The sequence below is a fragment of the Microtus oregoni genome, unplaced genomic scaffold (assembly GCF_018167655.1).
Source record: "Microtus oregoni isolate MIOR12 unplaced genomic scaffold, Mior012 000086F_ref0000336, whole genome shotgun sequence".
Taxonomy (NCBI): Eukaryota; Metazoa; Chordata; class Mammalia; order Rodentia; family Cricetidae; genus Microtus; species Microtus oregoni.
Window position 1 is genome coordinate 743,907 of NW_024544552.1, and position 17,091 is coordinate 760,997.

General features: G+C 36.7%; 1 protein-coding gene across 1 annotated transcript in view; it reads right to left on the reverse strand.

Moving 5' to 3' along the window:
- The window catches only part of Fmn2 (formin 2), a 298,401-nt gene that overhangs the window by 32,009 nt on the left and 249,301 nt on the right, over positions 1-17,091 (reverse strand). The window lies entirely within an intron of this gene.

A 17,091-nucleotide genomic window follows, 5' to 3' on the forward strand; every position in this document is an offset into this window, starting at 1 on the left:
TAAGAGTGGTGAACAAAAACTGTCTCAATATTGAAAACGACCACTGGCAAATTCCATTTCCAATGAGTCACAATGCAGCTGATAAATTTCGGGGATGAACTGTGGTCAACATGGGGTTGCATTGAGAAATGATGACCCTAAGCCCACTTTTTAAATTCTAAACAAATGACGTATCATTTTTTTTACTAATTTAATATGCATTCTATGTCTATATAATTCCATGTGTATTTTATTCACATTCTTACGTTGGTGAGTGCAGGAGGGGAAGAGAAGACCTAGGAGACACAAGTGAAGTCTACTATCTAGACAACACGGCAGCATTTTGCACACAGTGGACACAGCAATAGTGGACTGATCAGGTCTAGTTTTCAGCTTGTGTGACTCAGAAGGTTTATTGTATTATGGCTACATAAATGCTCAAGTTTCAAAAGGTCTATTCGACAAAGAGCATGCAATTAGTAAACAATAGGCTTAAAACTTGACAAAAGCCTCTCATGTCATGAAAACAGTTCCCTAAACAGGAGCCTGGACAAGAGTTTATTATGTCAAGAACGTTGAGGGAAGCTAGGCAGCAGGTCACCGCATGTCACAGAGGGTCAGAAGAGCAACCCAAGGAGTGGTGTGCAAATAAAGCGTATCTTTGCTTTCCCTTTGTCTGATGGCCAGGACTGAAAGAAAAACTTGGAAGGCAACTTAATTTTACTTAATAATTAAAAAAGTGAACAAATAAATATAGGCATGAATATACATGAAAATATGTTAAACTTATCATGCAGCAGATTTAGAAGTTTTGCTATAAAATAATGTGAAAAATTAAAAGATGAGGTGATTATGATGAGCTTACTCAGAAGGTTTATGTGAATAGCAAACACAAAAATAAAATATAGAACCACAGTGGTATTGTAGTCAATAAAGCTCACCAGAACCTAGATTAACATTAGTTGAAAACTTTTTCCAATACCCAGCCATCATAACTGGAAATGGAGCCAGCATTGCCAGCTTTGGCAGTCTCCCCAGAGACTGAACAGTGTTGTTTTAACAGTTGGTAGTGGAGAGATTGGGAAAATAGCTCTGTTGGTATGTGCCCGCTTTGTTAGCATGAGGACCCACCGTCTATGTAAAAAAGCTGTGGTTGTGGCTCACACCTGTAATGCTAACATCAAGAAGATGCTGACAGGAGAATCCTTGAGGCTCTCCTGTCAGCAACCTAGATATCCTGATGAGTCCCAGCGCTGTAAGAGATTCTGTCTCAAAAAATAGGATGGAGAGCAATTGAAGAAAATATTTAACATTGACCTCTGGCTCATACATGCTCACAAACACAAAGACATACAGACACAGACATCACACACACACACACACACACACACACACAAACACACACCCCAAAAGTTGGTGGTTGATAGCTCAGTAAAAAAATAATTCCACGATAGAGATCCTCCCTACCATGCTCAAAGTCCTTGGTTTCATCACCAGCAAACAAACAAAATCAAACACAAGTTCATAGCCACCTGTGACTATGGGTTAACTAAGGTGTAGTGAATCTGTTCTTCCTTTAAATTTATAACATGACTGTCCCTGAGCAGCAAGATGCTTAGGAATACCAGTGTTTGACTTCCAGGAAGAGAAGGCAATACTGTGTTGATTGTATGTGTGGCTCCGGTTGTCCTCCCTTCGTAGCCTAGCTGGGAGATGACACGGTGTAGTCTACAAATCCTGCGAGGTGATGATATGAAGTGCATTTGATTGCGAGAGTTCACATGTTCCTTGCCACAGTGATGGCATGGGAATGTGTCTACAGAATGGGCTGCCACCGGCACAGTTGTAGTGTGTAGATGTCAGAGAGCACAAACGGTGTAAGACAGAACTAGTTCTTCTGAAAGCTAATGAAGTGAATACAGATACGCTCGCAGGGAGAGCTGCTCACTTGCCTTTGCCCCTGGAGACTATCTACAATGTATCAGGCCTCTGTCAAATTATTGGACTGTTCAATTATTCTGTTGTTACAGAGGAGTCCAGTTGGTGAAGCTATAATAACTCATCCACCCACTCAGCCAGCTTGCAATATTTTGAATGTTTTATCATAGCAACATGGTATAAAGGTAGGGATATAAGGATTTGAGTGAAAAGATGTGGAAAAGTGAATTCCAACTCTTAACTTGCTACATGGGCAAACCATTTAATGACATTATTCTTAACTTTCCCATCAGCAACAGAGAGATTTTAAGAATTTTGTCATGTCATAGGGAAAATAAAACACCAACTTGTCTTTTGAATATTTTTACACAAATTCCTTTTATATCTTCATATTATGAATTTATACTACATATTAAATATAAACATTAAAACTAATTCTAATATTGGATTATTTATTTTATTTTAAAATTATAATTTGAGTGTGTATATACTGATGTGTTTTATGCATGTGATCATGTGTATATGTTGATGTATGAAGTTATATTTTCTGGTAGAGGTTATGCCCACAGGTGAAGACCAGAGTTTGAAGATTTTTAGTATTTTATGCTATCACGCTGCCCTTTACCTTCTGAGACAGCTTCTCACTGAACTCAACTTACCATCTAGCAAGCCATGGAGATCTGCTTCCCTTTGTACTCCCAAACCTTACCCATCTCCAGGTCACCAGATAGATGCTGCTACATCCTTTTTAATGGATGCTGGGTATCTACAGTCCTGATATTTTCTGCTATTACAAATAGAACATAATTGTTTAATTATTTATCATTTAATATTTTATCATTTGTCACTCCTCAACATGGAAGTACCAAATCGATGTACCTCTGATTGTAATGTGGGAGAATGGCTGATTTTTAAAACTGTGGTTGAGTTTCTGACCTGGGTTTAACAAATGGTAGAACACACACACACACACACACGCACACACCACAGAAAAACAAAATTAGAATCATAATACACAAGCAAAAAAAAGGTGAAAAAATGCCCAAAGTAAGCAATGTGAGACAAAAGATCTCCCAACGCATCACTGAGTTCATTTTGTGCAGGCCATGAACTGCTGAGCATGGGGCCTGCCTTAAGTATTGTCTGCATACTCAGTGAGATTCCAGTGGAGAAAACTGACTTTTTCTTTGTAAGAATTTGGGTTAGGGGTGGAGGCTCATGTTCACTTCCTCTTCTCAGTGCTGCAACTCTCGCTGGCTTGGACCTGAGCAGGTTTGGTGCATGCTGCTGCAGTCTCCATGAGTGGATGTGTGTGTCAGTCCTGCTGTGTGGGAAAGGCACTGTTTTCTTGGCACTCTCTGTCTCCTCTGATTTCCCCAACCTTTCTGCCTCCCTCTGCATAGTTCCCCGAGTCCTGAGCGGAAGGACTTGATGTAGGCCTCTCAGTTAGTCCCTCACTCTTTGCACACTGTCAGTTGTCAGTCTCTGTGTTAGTTCCCGTCTCCTAGAAGAGAATGCTTCTCTGATGATGGTGGACTGAGAAACTGGTCATATTTGTTATTGATGTAAGAAGTCCCAGCCCAATGTGGTTGGAGTTATCCTGGGCTTGTGGTACTGGGTGCAGTGAGAAAGCAGGTTGAGCAACCATGAGGATCAAGCCAGTAAGCAGCACCCCTCCATGGCCTCTGCATCAGCACCTGCCTCCGGGTTCCTGCCTTAGTTACCTTTGACGACAAACTGTAAGAAAGGGTAAGAAAAGTAAATAGTTTCCACCCCAAATTGCTTTTGGTCACGGTGTACCATTACAGCAATAGTAACCCGAACTAAGAAATATACTGAAGGTTTAAAGAATTTCTTTATAATTTGCTATCAGTAATTTTTTAATTTAAGCACCCATTTTACATGTTAGTATATCTGAAGTCATACAACAGTTTCTTGGGCAAAATGCAGCTTGAGTATAAATAGTTCAAGAATCCCTGATACAGACAGGTGAAACTAGAAAGCCATTGGGGCATGTCTTCCTTTTGAACTCAGTAAAATCGCTTTCATATAGAAGCAGACAAGAGAATATGACTGCCACGAGAAAGGGATGCTATTCAAACATTAAATGAAGAGGAACCAGTCTCATTTCACTTAATATCTGAGAGAGGGGGAACTTCAAGACAAACATTACATAGCATATCTGTCATTATGATAAAAAAGGCACCAGGGAGATGTAACCAACATAAATAGATATGTGACCAATAAGAAAAGATTCAAAATGTGAAAGCGCAACCACAACCAGAAAGATGCATAGTCTTCACAAACATCTCCAAACTAAAGCCCAGCGGAACTAAAAATAAAAGATAACCAAATAATGAGTTAGATACTTGGACATTTTCTTTTTGGTTGAAGAATTGACAGAATTACACAAAAATATTACTCAATGTATAGCATGTTTGAGTATACTCATCAATACACAGACCTAACTGGCAAGTGAATACTGCAGCTAATGGTGACATTTATAAGAGCACACAAAACAGTCCCAAATACAGACCATGCTGGGTCTAAGTCTCAGTAAATCTAAAGGGACTGAAATCATCAAGAGTAGTATCCAACTACAATGTTCATGAATAATGCAAAATACAAATGGAATATATAAGAAATCTATTATTTGATAATTAACAAAGCTATCGTGAAAACAGAAAGTTAACAGCAACTGGAATTACTTAAAGGTAAATAAAATCAATATTGAAATGTGAACGATGCTGGTAGCACAGCAGAGAAAACTTCACTGCTTTAAAATGCCTAGATTACAGAAGAAAGGTAAAAATGGAGCCTCCATCTCAAGGACCTACAGAAGAACAAGTAAGATGCACAGGTATATTTTAAAAATGCACTGTTTAAAACAATACCTAACAAAAACTAAACTTTACAGAAAAAGAATGTCAAAATTTACTTTGCTGAAAAATATATTAAAATTGATAAATCTCTACTAAAAGTGATTTTAGAAAATAGATAAGATATAAATTTCTAATACCAATGATCAAAGTTTAGTCACTATTGTCAATTACTTAAAATTAAAATGACAAAATATTTTAAATGTTCTATAACTATAGACTAGATGCCACAGATAAAAATGAAAAATCCTTTAAAAAATAACTAAAACTGAAAAATGAGATAGAGATGATAAATAGTTTTATATTTAAGAAATTGTAATTGTTTTCAGCGAATTACTTTTTAACAAAGAGGTAACATTTTATAAACTTTAATTCAAAATCATTACCATTTTCAAAATACTTCTGGTAAAAATTGCTTCAGAGAGGGGTTACCAAACATTGGATAAGGAAACAAAATCAACTTTAGATGAACACTTTCAAAAAACAAAGGGAAGATATTAAAAGCCAAAGCAGACATCATAAAAAAGGAAGACACATTAGCTAAGTGAGTCTTTATGAATAGAAGAGAAATCATCCATGATAAGACACTACTCAGTATAATACAGTAATTTCTAAATTGGATAATATATCATGGAAAGTCAAAGTTCATCCTATAGAGACAAAATGCTGCTAACATTCAAAAAGCAACCATTACATTAACAGAATAACAAAAATTGTATCATAATTTTAAAAGAAATTTGAAAAGATCCAATACCAGTTTTAAAAAGTTGTTGATGAATTGGACTTTACAAAAATAAATTTTATTCATAAGAATATACTCAAAGAAATAACCACAAAAATCACAGGAGAAGATATTCTCCATCCATGCATCTTGCAAAAGACTCTGGGAATCTGTAGAGAATGCGCACAAATCATACATAAGGAGCTAAAAAAAAACTTGAGCAGAGAGTATTAACAAATCACAAGCTCATGAATATGTCTAATATCACATTTGCTTAAGGAAACATGAGTTAGGACAACAAAATGGTGCCATTTCAAAACCATAGGAACTTGTTAAATAAAATCCCTGACAATGACAGAAGTTAATGATAATAGTTTAAACACAGCTTGCTGCTTGTGAAAGTGTAAAATGTTAGGCAGCTTTGCAGTTTGACTGTTTAGGAAGCTAAATGAATGCTTTAGATGACCCCAAAAATATAACCCCATGTATTATTTCCAAGAAGAATGAAAATAACCCCACACAATAACCCCAAACTGGATACCGTGATGTGCATCAATGAGAAAATGTTAAAACAGTTATCAATGAGTATGATTAAATATTGCTTAGTAATATAAAAGACACTAGTAATATGTACACTTCAATGAATCTCACAAATGCATGTAGAATAGACTGAAGTGAAAATTATATATGTCATATTGAGGTGGTTTATATATAAAGTTAATCTAGATTGGCAGAAATCAGAACTTTGATCCTCTCTTTAATGCGATGGAGTAAATAGGTCGAGGTCATAGAATAGTTTGTGGCAGGACATGGCCGAGTGAGAGTGGTGAGAACGAATCTCACTGTGTGTCTAAGGCTGGCCTTGGACCCGAGGACCCTCTTGCTTCTGCCTCCAGTACTGAGATTATAGGCAAGTGTCACCATACACAAGAAATTGCTGTAATATACATCTTGGTAATTACTTACTGAAGAGAACATGCAGGTTCTATTGCATATGATGTACCAATTATGTCTGATTTAACAAAGAAAGTATAAAAAAGAATGAAATATAAGTAAGCATTGAGTTGTGTATGATGGCTCATTCCTGGCATCCAGCATCTAGAGCTGAGGTGAGAGTATTGCTGCCAGTTTGAAGTTAGGCTGGGCTATCAAGTGACTTCTAGGCCACTCTGTGTTGAAAAGTGAAAACTTGTATCAAAAACTAGAGCTGAAAAGTACATTTTTTTTTCTATTCTAATAATGGAAACTAGGAAAACAATTTAAATAGATACTATAGTCTTTCATTCTGCAGTAGATTCTTTGTGGTGGTCAAATAAATATGTAAGTAATAGGGAAGATATAGTAAGAAAACAGAAAAGAAGCTGTCGGAAAGAAAGAATGAGACCGTGGAAGAAAGGAAGAAAGACTGAGGCTTATTCCTGAGCTAATCTATTAAAAGAAACAAGAAGCCTGGAAGAAAACTATGGGTTCACAGACCAATAAGAACCTGCCGGGAACATACGCCCATGAAACAAATGAAAACAGTTGCCTGGGACATGTTGAAGCATGTTTATAAAACAACAGAGCAATAAAAATGAATTCAAAATAGGAAAGACTCGGTGAAGAGGAAGCAAGAGAAGTTAGTAAGGAACATGAAATCAACACTGACCACTTAACATACAAAGACCAGGCTAGAGGAAAAACAATGGTTCATAAACGTGACATGACATGCCGATGTTAATGGGAAAAAATACAAAGAGTATTTTAAAAATCAGAGAAATGAAGAAAAAATGAGAAATAACTTGAAAAAACCTTGAATAACTGAGAAATAACCTGAAGCAGAGAAGACAAAAAAAATGCTTGCATGTGAATAATAGCCCTCAAATCTTAAAAATTGATCCCATCACAAGCAGAGAACAAAACAATGGACCCCAGACAAGGGAAACAGAAACACAGAGTGGAGGCAGGTTGGTCAGTGAGGACTAAGTGCAAGTTAGATAGGAGAAATAAGTTCTTGTGTGTTAAATGCACTTTAAAGTGACTGTAGTGAATCTGTGTATTTTAAAACTGTTAAACAACAGGAATCTGTTCATTCTTATCACAAAGAATGTGTCAGAGGAGAAGTATATGCCAATCATTTTATAATCTAATCACTAAACAATGTCTAGAAATATAGATAAGTATCTGATTATACCCCATCAATATGAAGTTATGAATCAACTAAAACAAAACTTTAAAAGGTAAAAACTTGAAGAGAAGACATCCAACGTCATGAAGAAAACAAGTATTGAAAATATGAGCCAAGGTTCAGCAGGGTGGCACCGTATGTAGAGGAACTTGCCCACACAAACCTGAAGGCCCGAGTTCAATACTTGGAATTCATGTGAAGGTGGAAGGAGAGATCGGTCTCTATGAGGTTATGCTCTGACCTGCCCCCATCTCTCTCATCCCCCTTAACACACTCATAACAAATAAACATAAAAACATGACTCAGAGTTCAATGAGATGAAAAGGGCACGTTCCATGAAACACATATTTAAGGTCCCAAACACAAAATTTATGAGACAAACATTTAATACCCACCCAAAATTTAAGAGAATGGGAAAATTGTTTTGAGTATCAAAGTTTTCAAGGGATACTAGTTCATGACCAATTCCTGAGAAATTTGCAGGAAATGGACTCCACACCAACAAAATGGCAGGCAAAATACTATTTTTTTGGCAAGAAAGCTAAGAACTATGGCTTTCACTGCAAATACTGGCAGTATTTGGTACATTAATTCCATGTTGTCCACATAATAGTATAGGCATAATGGAAATTCATTATTAAATCAGTAGTAGAGAATAGATGGTTTTCAAAAACAAAACAAAACAAAACCCTCAGAACTGGGAAAGCTTGGAGAAATACTTTGAGTTCTAAAGTACTTTACTACAGAACAGCCAAGGAAGGTTGTAACTGGAGGTTTCTCATTCTACCTGGTCCCAAAACCACTTTAAAATTATCACTCAGAGGCTTAATGTTAATTACAAATCATTTGACCTATTAGCTCAGGCTTATTAGTAACTAGGTCTTACAATTTAAATTAACACACTTCTATTGGTCGATATTTTACCATGAGACTCATGGCTTGTTACTTCACATCTTGCTTCCCCAGTGGCTGCTGGTATTTCCCTGACTCCACCTTTATTCCCCCTGTTTCTCTGCTTGGACTTCTTACCTGACTATTGGCCAAATCAGCTTCTTTATTAGGCAATGGTAATAAGGCATATTCACAAAATACAGAAAGTCATTTCACATCAGAAGGTCTGATAGGCAAGTTCACTTTTCCTTTTAGGGTTGTCTCCCCTCCTGTTTTCTGTGATAAGGCACTCCATTGACATTGTGTACAAGAGTGAAAATATTACCTACGAAGGACTTGCTCATATCAACCATATTTAAGTATGTGAACTTGTCACCAGCTATGAGCATATGCTAGAGACTCATCCTCTTGTTTTCAATATTTATGAACTAATAAATCTTGTCTTTCTTTCTGTACCATGCCACTGAGCAACACTATGCCCAAGAAAGGTAAATTTTTCTTTACCAAAAAAGTGTTTCACTTAATGAGGGGGAAAAAAGTCCAAAGTCACCTGTTTTAAATATTATAAAGAATTAACACATCTGAACACCAATTTCCAAACACTAGAAGTGTCACAGAAACAAATGGCATTCTTCTTTCTTGAAGTCACCACACCACTCAACTAATCATCTCACTAAAATGTTTGAGCATGCTCAAATATGTTCAAGCACTTAGAATAACCTGCCAATATATAGGGAATGCAGGGCAAAATAAAGTACATCATTGATATAGGACAAGGAAAACACATCCTAAGCAGAAACTGCAGATTAGATAATCCAATTCCTTCAACAATTAAGTTCCAAAGAGAAGTGTCAGAAATCTATTTTAGGAACCTTGAGGTATTCAAAATTAATCTTTGTGATAAAACAGTAAGGCATCTTGATGTCACCATGGAACATGTGATGTCACAATAGATGATTATGTTATTATAGCAGGACACTGTAATGACACACTGAAGTACTGTGTTTTCACAATGGAGAATTTTGATGGCAAAGTAGGACCAATGTCAGAATGATTCTGAATTCAAAGTCAAGATGCAGCACTGTGATGGAAAATTAGAGTATTGTGATGAAACCATGTGATGTTGTGATGTCACAGTGAAGCATTTGAGCTCATAGTGGGTATTGTTGGCTCAAGATGTGTCATTATAATGTCACAATATAGCACTTTGATGGCACAATTCATATGAATTATTATAATTCACTTTTATGATGTGATCATGCAACACTTTGATGTTACAATTGGTCACTGTCATGTCACTGAGGATTAATGTGATATCCTATTGAGTGACTTACACTACAGAGATGCTATAATAGAACGCTGTGATATCACAAAGGACCATTGTAGAGTTATAATTAAGTAGTGTAATGTCATAATGAGACACTTTGATTACAAAGGGAAACACCGTAATGACACATGGGGTTCTGTAATGCTATAACATGACACTGTGATGTCAAAAAAGAGCACTGTGATATCACCATGGAGATCTGGAATGCCAAAATGGAGAACTGGAATGCCACAGGACCACTGTGACATCACACTGCAGGATTTGAGGGCACCAAATATAGTGATGACACAGTACATGCCCATATAGCATTGATTTATCACATCTCACCTCTGTGAAGTCACAAGTTGTCAAATATACACATGAAAATGAATCAATGAACTTATGCCTTTAGGTAATTTTTTTTAAAAGTACAGGGGTGGGGGAAGTGAGTAAATGGGTCAGGATATAGTACAGATGAAGCCAAATTGATTCTGGATTGATTATTATTTAAGTAAGCAGGAAGGTGAGTAGAGGATGATTACATTGTTATTTTACCTTTGCATATATTTTTACCTTTCTATAATGAAGAGATATTTTTAAAATTCATACTTTCACATACAGGCACAAATCACAAAACAATGATTATTAACTATGTTTTAAAATTGTAGGAGTACCTCTTTTAATTTTTAAAATTTGAAATTTTAGGTCCTTATGGAGTTATATCTTGTGTGGTGAACATAATGTCTCTCATAGGTGAGCATCTCTGAGAAGCTTTACCTACATTCTTGCTTATGTACTCTCTTTCCCCTAAGTGCCTCTTCTTCTAATAACCCCTGGATTTAAATGTATATTAGCATCATGTAAGAAACTCCAAGTTTGCTTCAGAAAGGAGACAGGTCACAGTATGTTCAATATATTTAAAATATATTTGGTGACAATTAAACTTTAAACACCTAGTGGCTTGGTGGCAATTCAACTTTAAACACCTAGTGGGATTCAGCAACAAGATTTTCTGGTTCTGGTATTTTTAAAGACAGTGTCCTTTATCATTGCTTTGACCTCATAGCTTGTTATACTATAAGTTGTTTATAACATCATGGGCAAGTTTTATGTGTCTGGAAACATATTATTATCTAGGTCTCAACTTACTGGGATATATGTTTTAAAAGCATCCCATGATGATCCTCTGACTTTTATTAGTATCTGTCTAGTTTCTCATTTTTTGATATCTAACTGTATTAATTTGAGTCTTCTCCCCTGTTCTTCATTTGCTTGGATAAGGATTTATCAATCTTGCTTGTCTTTTTGAAGGGCCAATACTTCATTTTGTCAAAACTTTGAATTACTTTCTTCAATCACCACTTCATTAATTAACTACCATTATCCATTATTAATTCTTTCTGCCTACAGTTTTTTTTTGGGGATTTTGTATGTTGGGTATATTATTAGGTTGTTTATAATTTCTAAGATTAATCTGAGACTCTGCTCCACAGGCACTCATAGATAATATGTTCCCCCACAGAGTTGCCTTTGCTGAACCCCAGAGGATTGCTTTCATTTCTTCATTTGATTCTAGTATTTCTTAAATTTCCTCCCTGATTTCTTCAAGCACCCACTGCTCTTGTAATATGTTGATAATAACATAAACAGCATGCCATTGATACAAGAAACATGTAGACCAATGGGGTAGAGAAGAGACCTCAGGAGCAAGGTCATATAGTCATAGTCATCTAAGTTTTGAGAACATGTGAAAACCATACACTGGCAAAGAGACAGTCTCTTGAACATCATGCTGGGGAAGCTGGATATTCAGATAAAAAAAGAATGAAACTAGATCCCTATCTGTCATTCCAAATAAATATCAATTTAAAAGAAAAGTCTTCATGTAAGATCTGAAACTATTGGAGGAATATATGAGGAAAATACTTCAAGGTATAGGAATAGTTTACAGGACATGAAGAAATGAAGTTGGTAACAACCAGGTAGCTTCTTCACCGCTGGTCAGCTTTCTGAGTACCGGAAGGTACTGTAAAAGACTAGCAACCTGGACTTCCCTGATTGTGCTTAATACATTTCCCACAGAAGGAGTATGATTTGTACCCGAAATCTGGTCCAGAAACCATGATTGGTAGCTCACAGGCCCCAGGTGTGAAAGTCTATTATCATTTTTTCCAAAGAGATGTAGTATAAAATACTCTCTAAATTCTATCTCTTTAGACATAGACTACTGTAGCTCTCAGCCCTCATTGCAGAACTTTTTGTGTGTGTGTAATGGACAGTGGTAAATGCAAAAGATAAGAGCCAAGCAAAAGAATTAGCATGCCTGTGGAGTGCTCAGCCACAAATGAAATCTCTTTATCATACCCCCTTTTCAGAAGTTTCAGAAAGGATCTGGAAAGAAGTACTAGAAAGCATATGAGAGCCAGAGGCCATGGAGAACTGGAGTGAGGCAGTGTTTCTGGACTTGGTAGGACTGATGCATTAGTGAACGCATAGCAGCTTCCTTTGCCTGAACAAGATTAAACCAGTCAGTGTTCCAGCTTGGAGGGGAAAGGAGCTCGTGAGGCCTGATTTTTAGCTGAGGAGCTATTGAGAACTGATGGCTTCCACAAAAGCATTCCTTTCCTTTAAGGGTGTGGCCTTTTGTAGTTAATATATATCTAGACCATATAGAGATTTTCAAATATTAAACACCAGAAAATCCAATAATCTAGTCAGTAACTAAATGATGCGAACAGACATTTCTCAAAAGATGAAGTAGGTCTGACTTATAGATACAATAAAAAAAAAGGTTCAACATTTTTAATCAACCAGGGGAATACAGATTAAAACTACATTAAAATTCCATCTCGTCTCAATCAAAATGGCTACTACTGAAATAAAGAAACACACAAAACAACAATGAAAACAAGAAGAAATGCTGATGAGGGAGTCAGGTATGAGGAGCAGCATATACTATTGGTGGGAGGGTATGCTAATGAGGTCACTATGAAAAGTAACTAGAAAGTGCCTCTAAAAAGTAACACAAAACTGCCATATGATCCAACTAAACCATGCCTAGGAATAGTTCCCAAAGTATAAGTTAGCATATGACAGAGACATCTGTTAATTCATATTTATTGTGATACTCTTCACAATATCCAAGATATGGATATCCATCAAGAGATGAATAAAGAAAATATATAAATCGAGAAGAGTTTTATTCTTATAAAGAATGGAATTATTGTCCTTTGCAAGAAAAATGAATCAAACTGAGATCATCATATTAGGTGAAATATACAGAATCAGATATTATCAGAAAGACATATTATATTATTCTTTCTCTCATAGTTAGAACCTAAAAGACATATACACGTAAACACGCACACACATACACACACATGATCATCAAAAGGGACTTCTTAAAAGAAGAAGGAACAGAGAGGGCAACAGATAGCAAATATAGTTAATGCACATGATAGACTTGATAAAAATATCATTGACACTCTTTTATTGTATACATTGATATGTACCAATTGAAAAGTTTTAAAAGATATTGAATATTAGCTACACTCCAAAGATAATTAGAATAAAGAGCTTTGACTTCTTTACTGTTGTCGGGGTTTCTGTCCTGCCCGATTCCCACAGTCATTAGTCCCAAAGAAATCGCACAGATGTTTACATTAACTATAAACTGATTGGTCCATTAGCTCAGGCTTCTTATTAACTCATAACGTATATAGCCCATTATTTTTATCTCTGTTAGCCTGTGTGAACAGGGCAGTCACACCTTGCTTCTTCTGTGGAGGGGTCAGGACTGCAGAGGAATGGAGTTCCTCCTTTCCAGAATTCACCTGTTCTCATTGACCTGCCTCTATTTCCTGTCTGGTTCTTCCACCTATACCTCCTGCCTGGCTACTGACCAATCAGCATTTATTTAAAATATAATTGACAGAATATCAATAATTGTTTGAATGCTGAGGAAGGAGCAACAGCTACTAAAAGATATTTGTTTACATATGCTGCTGAATTCATCCAAGATAGATAGTTTGAAAATACCTTGACTTCAAAATTGAAGTCAAAAGGTATGTTACTTTGGAAAAGAGGATTTGCTTTTGTTTCCACAGGAAATGAGGGGCTGTGAATTTATTCTGAGTTAAGAAAAATCAGGTTTGATCAAGGAAGACCACCTGAGAAATCTCTGTTTGGAACAGATGGCCCAGATGTCAGAGTTCTACATCCAGAACAAATTCAAGATGCTCCCTGGATGATCAAGCCTCACAGGATACTCCAGACAGGACTTGATGATAATTCTAAATTTTCTTTAGGTCCCCATAAGATTGTCAAGCCCCCAACCAGCAGGAAGTAGCCTGGAAAACTACACTCACATTCCCCAAAATGGACTATGGGTATTTTCTTTTTGTTTAAAAAGAAAGAGGGGGAAGTTGTGTGGGAGAATGGTTTGTATTATATCAATTATATTTTAAATAAACACTGATTGGCCAGTAGCCAGGAAGGAAGTATAGGTGGGACAACAAGACAGGAAGTAGAGGCGGGTCAATGGGAACAGGAGAATTCTGGGAAGGAGGAAGTCCATTCCTCTGCAGTCCTGACCTGACCACAGAACATGGAACATGTGACTGCCCCGGTGAATAAGGTACTGAGTCACATGGCTAACATAGACAAGAATAATGGGCTATGATGGGCAATATAAGTTATAAGAGTTAATAAAAAGCCTGAGATACTAGGCAAATCAGTTTATAACTAATTAGAACTCTGTGTGATTTCTTTGGGACTTAACAATTGCGGGAACTGGGTAGGACAGAAGACCTTGGACAACACTTTACTTGAAAGGCTCTCATATCACAAAATTATTTTACAGTCTTCTCATGTATATTGTCTGCCTGGGAAGTATAAAGATGAAAATGTCTCAAAACTTTGTTTTTATTATAACCTAGAGGTGCTAATAATTACCTTAAAATAGCATTTTCTACCACACGTCTGATCTTTATGGGGGACAATGTTCTTTGCAAATATAATACTTTCAATATTATATTCTCAGTTATGAATATCAATTATCTCCCATCTGTGCCATGATTCACTCCCAGTAGAGTATTAAAACCTTGATCAGAACCCTAGCTTTTATGGTCTCTAGTCTGTCACAGTCATCAGAGAGGATACCACTGCTTTCATTTAACTCCTGTTAATGCAAGTTAGAATTATACTCTAGGCTTTCTGCATGGCAGGGCAAAAAATAAGAAAAAGATCTCTATTTTAAGACTTTTTTGAGAAATATTCCACTTGGCTAGCAGGGCATGGTTTTCAGGATGTCAGACACACATTGTTTGCCTAGACCTGGCCTACTCTCTCTATAGCTCTTTCACTATAGAATGAACAAATTCATCGAGAAGGGAAAAACATTGTTTGACTATATATGGAAAATAAGCAGCTCCCAATATGTTTTCTTCAGTACTCTAAAACAACAAAGGACAGAACTTTTGGTGTATGTGAGGCTGTTCCTAAAATGAATCTGATATAGAATTAAAAAGTGCCCCCAAACAATCAATAGTCACTAACCTAAAACTGGTCTCAGAATCATGAGTGTCTTTGTCTTGACTTTATACTTTGCTGGGTGATATCAGATAACCTCCTACTGCAGTTGAAATAACATCAAATTTCCTTATCTGCTGGTTCCTTGTGCCCAGCCACCTAGCCTCACATTCTGATGGTACTGTTGTTTTTCATTTCTCTGGTAGGTGTTCATGAGATTGTCTCCTTCACCTTTCCGGTCTTTATTGAGGGATTACTTAGCAGTGAGATCTTCATGAGAAGTCAATGGGCACCATTGGACTCCTCTAAAATAATCTGGGCATCGGTTCTTTCCACAGCACTCAACTGGCAATGAGTCCAATAAGGGCATCTAGAGAATGTCTGGTAAAATAAGGATGAATTGATTCAACAATTGTTTAAACAATCACTGTCTGCTGAACAAATGGCCTACATGCTTTTGGGAGAAACAAATCTTGGATTTTGTAAGAATTTTGTGCAAAATATCTGTGAGGTATTGTCTATTATATTTCACAATTAAAACCATGGCCCATGGATTTGATTGACTATGTTTTTGTTGGTCTAGAAAGGTCCTTCCTCAAAGCTTTGTCACCTCATTTACAGAAAGAGAATGGCAACATTTCATATGAATCCACATTCTGTGAGGATCATGTGAGTTCAAGGGTGTGAAGGGCTTCATAATGTTGCTACATGCATGTTAAACTCTACCAATGTTTTAGCTGTAACAGCAATCACAGAAGGCTTTATTTTTTTTTCCACTAAAGACAGGCTTGACTTGAAGTCACAGAGATCTACCTGTCTCTGTCTTCCGAGTAATGGGATTAAAGGTGTGTACCACCACACTCAGCATGAGAAGGGGCTTCTACCTTCTTGGTGTGTTCAGAGGGGGTAAGAGTTTGATCTGTCTTTCACATTGAGACGTTTAGGGGAAAGAATCTTTTGCGTTATTATACCCTCCATAATTATGAGGACACACATGTCATTTGCATACAAATAGAGAGGGGATGGTTCTCTAGTGCTCTGGTGCAAGTTGGAAGACAATCCTTCCCCATTCCTTTTACTCATCTATACATTATACTTGGTTCAGAAGAAATTTTGTAGTATAGCCTTTCAAGAAAATTTCTCACTTTATGTAGAAAAATTACTTTATTCTGTTATCTTATAAAAGATTATATAATATATATATAATAAAGCTTTGATTGTATTGCATGTGTTGATTTCATATTTCTAGGTTCTTATTCATATATATGTACACATGGGGGACACCTGTTTTCAGTCTCACAGGCATCACAGTCATCAGGCGAGCAATGAAGTCTGCTAAAAGGCACACATTTGTTTAATTCAACCCTACCTTCATCACAACACAAAGTGATAGTTACAATAAAACTAACATCTCAATTCAGATTCAAGTTCCTCATGCCCTCTTGGGTCTCCAAGCATTTCACAGTAAGGATCAGGCGGTTTATTAATTTCTTCTGCTTCTAACGTCAGTGCCAACAAGACTTGAGACCAAAGTTCTCTGTCCCTGGCCTGAATACCAATGAGGCATTTCAGGATATGTTGGGACGGTCCTGTTTGTCTTGGAGGTGTAATGATGCGTATGGTGAGGCTAGCCTTAAAATGAGTCAGCAACTGTGTTCTGGTTGAGACTCAGCAGATCGGG